This window comes from Saimiri boliviensis, chromosome 8, assembly GCF_048565385.1.
Source record: "Saimiri boliviensis isolate mSaiBol1 chromosome 8, mSaiBol1.pri, whole genome shotgun sequence".
NCBI lineage: Eukaryota > Metazoa > Chordata > Mammalia > Primates > Cebidae > Saimiri > Saimiri boliviensis.
In genome coordinates, this window is record NC_133456.1 from 51,460,191 (window position 1) to 51,466,190 (window position 6,000).

Genomic DNA, 6,000 nt, shown 5'->3' on the forward strand with positions numbered 1-6,000 from the left:
CGGATTACCTCAAATACTTACCATTTATTTGTAGTGAGAGTGTCAGGTGTTTGAACCCGAGCAACTCCATCTCGAATAGAGGCTGGGTAAAATAAGGCTGAGACCTACTGGGCTGCATTCCCAGGAGGTTAAGGTATTCTTAGTCACAAGATGAGACAGAAGATCAGCACAAGATACGACAGAAGATCAGCACAAGATACAGGTAATAAAGACCTTGCTGATAAAACAAATTGCAGTAAAGAAGGTGGCTAAAACCCACCAAAACCAAGATGGCGACCAGAGTGACTTCTGGTCAACCTCGCTGCTATACTCCCTCCTGCTCCATTACAGTTTGTAAATGCAATGGCAACATCAGGAAGTTACCATATATGGTCTAAAAAGAGGAGTCATGGATAATCCACCCCTTATTTAGCGCATCATCAAGAAATAACCATAAGAATGGGCAACCAGCAGCCCTTGGAACTACTTCATCTATGGAATAGCCATCCTTTTATTCCTTCACTTTCTTAATAAACTTGCTTTCACTTTACGGACTTGCCCTGAATTCTTTCTTGCATAAGATCCAAGAACCCTCTCTTGGGGTCTGGATCAAGACTCCTATCTGGAAACAAGAACACTTAAAATCTACACTCTTAGTAATCTTCAATAATATAATACATTGCTTTGTATCCATACTTTCATAAAAACAAATCCAATAATTTCGCTTCTCCACTTAAGACTGTTAAATAGTTTCCTGAATGCCCTTGGAATAAGGTCCAAATGCAGGTAACTGGACTCTGAATAATATTACTCAGACTCATCATTCTCAGCAGACTAACACAGGAACAGAAAACCAAACACCACATGCATGTTCTCACTCATAAATGGAAATTGAACAATGAGAACATGTGGACACAGGGAGGGGAACATCACACACTGGGGCCTGTCGGTGGATGGGGGGCAAAGGGAGGGAGAGCATTAGGACAAATACCTAATGCATGCAGGGCTTAAAACCTAGATAATAGCTTGATAGGTGCAGCAAACCACCATAGCACATGGATACCTACGTAACAAACCTGCACATTCTGCACAAGTATCCCAGAACTTAAAGTAAAATTTTTTTAAAAAAATTTTTAAAGGAAAAAGTATATATAGATTGCTCAGGCTCACCTCTGCAGCCTTACTCTCAACCTCATCCAGCCATTGATTTTCATACCCTAGGCACACAGATATTCTTTCTGTTCATCAAATCCCAACCCACCCTTCCTTCCTTCCTTTCTTCCTTCCTTCTTTCCTTCCTTTTTTCTTTCCTTCCTTCTACTAGGTTCTTCCCTGCTGAGAATATACCCTCACTCACCGCATCACTACCTCCCTGCCAGCCCCATTTATTGCCCTCACCAGTGCAGATGAAGTGCCTAGCACAGAGTTAGGAGAAAGATAAATGTGCTGAATAAAAACATGGGTAGGATACTGAGAGCCTCCACTTTTCCCTTGTCTGTCACCTCTGCTGTTGCTGTGATCCCCATTCCTGTTTCTCCTTCCCTGTTCTCTGCATCACTTCTTTTCAATAACTCACCTCCTTATCAGTAACCTCATGGCTATTGAAGTTGTCAGCTTTAGAAAGAAGCACTGCCACGTCCCCATGGTCATCGCCCCAGGATCACTCACCAGCTGGATGACAACTGCCTCACTCTAACCCTGAGGCTCCTGGGAGAGGCCCAGTCCTTTCTAGAGGTGGACAGAAGGCCTCACTGACAGAAACAGGCTGCTTTTAAATCGAAGATTTAATATATACGTAGAACCATAGATCAGGGAACTCTCAGTAGGCAGTACCAAGCCAAAAGCTTCACTATCTCTCTGCCCATACGGTAGAGTGTCACCGTGTTGCCAAGACAGGTTATCAAGAGTTGCGAGGAACCTCATATTTTAAATGTGATGATGAAGCACGCTACTCTAAGAAAACAAATGGCAAATCCTTTTATAATATAAATACTTGCCTCAAGTTTTAAAGCGTGAGGAAACGTGAATTTTCATATATCAGGCTTACATTAATAACAAAAATAAGAGCTATTATATTTATCTATTGACTGCAAGCTGTTAAGAGCCTGACAACATACTCAAGGCTTTAAACACACTTTCTTCTTCATCATCACTGTGAGGTAGAAATGCTTATTATCCCTATTTCACAGAGAGAAAACCAAGAACTAAGTAACCTGTCTAAAAGGCAGAGCTGGGAATTAAATCATAGGCCCCCAGACAACCCCTCTACTGCTTCTCTGCTATGTCTTACTACTTAGATCACTTTCTCATCTGAGAAGTCACAGATGTGGACATTCCCCAAGACACAACCCCTTGGAGAATGATCTCAAAGGCTGAGATTTTTCTCTGCAATGTACATGTTGAAAGCAAAGTAACCTCCTACATCTAATATTTCAAAGCCACACTTCTACATTCAAAGAGTAAACAGATTCAACGAAGAGATGTGGGAACAGGGATGTTTATGAATGCAATTCCACAAGTACTTTTTCAGTGTCTACTGGTGGTCAGGCACTGTGGTGGAAGATGAATGATCAGACTATCAGTTGGGATAGTGTGAGGGTGGGGCCATGGGGGTGATGAGAACTTTTCAAATAGACTGTTTAGCCAATAATTCATAAAACTGTTATTTTATTACCTAACTCTATGGAAATCATCTTTCACACAGAAGAGACCAGAGTTACCTATCTTATTATATGTGCACACACAATTGAAAGGGCCAATATGTCTTCTAAAATGAAAGTTACAACTTGTTAGATTTGTGATAGTTCACATTAGAGGGTCAGTTTTTTACATATGAATGTAAACATAGTGCCAGAATTTGTTCTCAAGTCTCTGAAAGAACAAAAGAGAAAAGAGTAATGGGAGCCAAAACCAGACTAATTTCCAAAATAGAAACAGAGCATGTTGAAGTTGCATGAATACACAAATAAAGATGGGGACACAAAAACATTTCCTAGAGCATTCTATCAAAGGCTGCAGGAAAAAGGCTAAGACAAGGATACTAAATAGAAAACCATAAACCTGAAAGGGTTACCTACACTGCTATAAGGAGTCCAGAAACCTGCTTCTTGCAGAAACAGGATGCTTTCGACATGAGGGCATGAGATGAAGACTGCACACCTCTTTGTACCTCACTCTCCTCATTTATAAAATGAGAATTAGACTAGATACTTTATAAGGTCCTTCCAGACCTAACCCATTAAGTCCTTATCATCTATGTGGTCCCTGCACCTTAAGAGAGATGACCATATAAAGAAGCTCAAAAAACATTTGTTGAATTCATGAAATATTACAACCTTACCAATTATAAATAAGATACTTTACAACAACTGGTCCTGGTCTGTGGCCTAGAAAGAACAAATTAGAGGAGAAACCATTATCTAAAGAGCTACACGTCTGGTGTTCCTGCTAGCTAACCACTGGTAGAATGAAAATGACCCTGGACTTGAAAATAAGATGCTCGGGTGTAGTCTCATCTCTGACACAAACCAACTGTGTGACCTTGGGCAAACTGCTTTACCACCTGGGCCACTTCCCTCATCTCTAACATAAAGGTATTATAAAACTATATATAGCTAGCATTTGTGGAACCTTTACTACAGGCCAAGAAGTGTTCCAAGGTCGTTGCCTTAGAATTAAATTATCTCAAAGGTTTTTGCAACTCTAACATTTACTGTGGAACTACAGAGGCAACATGATACAATGAAAATATTCCAAATTCTGTAGCCAGAAAGGTTGGACTCCCCCTTAGCTCTGTAAGGTAGGGTCTTTCTCTAAGCAGAGACTGTTAAGCAGAAGGGCTTAGAGTCGCAGTCCTTTTATTTACCAGTGTTTTAGCTTGTTACTTAGCATTCCTAGGCTTAGTCTTCTAATCTGTAAAATTGATATAAAAATGATTCTCACTCTCACATGGCTTTTTAAAGGATTAAAATATAACACATTTTATTGAATATATATTTATTGATAGTTGTGTAATCATGGACTATCTTCTCAAGATTTTTTATCATATACAAATGGGAAATTTAGTATTAAAAAGAGATCATGTGAACATGCTCTAAATGGTCAAGTGTTAGTGGTTTTGGAAGCATGCACATTTACCAATACTTGGAACACGATATACAACAATCCCGTATCTAATACTTAGAACAGCATATGCAATCAATAACACACACACGACGTCTTTCTTTACTAAACATCTCTAGTCCAGGTTGCAGCAGATGGACACAGAGGCCGGCAGCCATGAACGCACGGCCACATGGGAGTTGTAGTTGCGAGTCAAGGCGCTGCACTACAGAACAGAGGAAAGAGAGACTTCAACTCCCAGGAGACATCTCGCCGTGCAAAATGGCACGCCGGGAGGTGGAGTACTCGCCCGACGAGAAACAGGAGGCGGGACTGCAACTCCCAGAAGCCTCCGCTGCCCAGGCCTCCGACCGCAAGCTGAAGCCAAGGAGGGAGGGTTCAGGTGGATCCGGTTTAACAACAGGTGCGAGTAGAGACAACCGTTGGTAGTCTGGGCCCAGCCCGGGTCAGAAGCTTTCTAAAAACAACCACTGGGAGTATTTTCTACTGGTCCCAGCACGTTTCTGAGATACCAGAATAGTAATAGCAGTAAATCTCCAAGTGGTAAGCTTTCACAAGCCTGACCTCAATTTAGATTTTGGCTTCAGGCAGCAAACTTGGGCCACCTGAGCCGGGATCCTTGAGCTCCTTGTTTCCCAGACCAGCGCTTCGAGTGGCTGTTCCAAGATAACACAGCAAGGGTAGAATTTGAGCCTGCAGAGAAAACTGCAGATGTATGTCAAGTTCCACTAACCTGCCTCCTTCCCCCCACCACCCCCCAACGTGGATATACCTTTAAAATCCCCCCTTATGACAGTAAAAATAAAAACAACAAACCATAAAACAGGTGTAACAAGTACTGATGAGTTCTCCCACAACAGAATCGATGCCTATTTGGTCTGTTTTTGAAACACTAATGTAAAATTCTCTCCCAAAATACTGCCTTCTCTGTACTCCAGTTTGCTCCCGTCCTGGGCACGTGTTCAGCACCCTCTTAGGGGAACCCCAAGCTGCGTGTTTGACACAAACCTGCGGGGACGGATTCTTGCTGCTTGTCTATGAAACTGACGAACCATCCAAAAACGACGGTGCCGACTACACCCACAGGGCCAAGAACTGGGACGTCCCTGGACCCGCTGGCGTGGCCTCGTGCCTCAGTTTCCCCACGCATAAATACGTTGGAGGAGGAAGGTGTTAGGGCTAGGGCCAGTGCTTGGGAATTGGGGAGCCCGAGTTCCCACCCTCAGACGCTCGTGGGGCGGAAGAGTCCTCGGGACAGAAGCCCACCGCCCCGTGAGCGGCGCCAGCCCCACTGGGTTCGGCGGTGATGACCTGACGCGCGTGGAAACCCACACCGGAGCCCCAGAAACACGGTTCCACTTGGGCTTGCCCCCCCGCCCCTACCTTCCAGGATGTTGGCAGCTGGGAATGAAAGGCAGAGGGAAGAAGCGCGGGGTCAGAGCGCCGCCTGGGCTTGTGCCCACTGGGTGGCCGCCTGAGGGACCCCGGAACAGAGGGCAAAAAGTCCAGTGACCGGACAGAGCGGAGCAGGGACTGCAATTCCCAAAAGACCCCGCGGTAGGGGCGGGACCCAAGATGGCCGCTCGTCTGGAGACAGGAGCGGAGGCCAATAAGCGCAGAGCATGCGCCTGCACAGAGCCAATTGAAAGCCATAGTGGCTGTAACACTGATTCAGGTGTGGGAAACACTGACCACCTGAGAGAAGTTAGGCGCGAGGGGGCGGGGGGCGCGGGGCGGGGGTTGGGGTAAATTGCACAATCTTTGGCTTTTTCTAAATAGAAAAAGAAAGATGATTCTTTTCACGTGTAATGAAAGGCTGTACCGCACTTTTGCTTTCTTCCTTCCTGCCAAAACGCGCTTTACTTACCCCTTCACGACTCCCCACTGGCTGGATTTCTT

At 44.4% G+C, this 6,000-nt stretch overlaps 1 protein-coding gene across 6 annotated transcripts in view; it reads right to left on the minus strand.

The window, feature by feature from the left end:
* Positions 1-5,651, minus strand: part of FHIT (fragile histidine triad diadenosine triphosphatase) — a 1,474,674-nt gene extending 1,469,023 nt beyond the window's left edge. For 5 of the 6 annotated variants that reach the window (XM_010330934.3, XM_074404465.1, XM_074404469.1 and 2 more), the window contains exon 1: positions 5,485-5,651. The gene's annotated coding sequence lies outside the window, so the exon portion shown is untranslated. Of the gene's footprint in view, positions 1-5,109; positions 5,443-5,484 lie in introns of those variants that run through there. The other variant, XM_074404467.1, reaches the window with a different exon arrangement.
* Between the last annotated feature and the right edge of the window lie 349 nt (positions 5,652-6,000).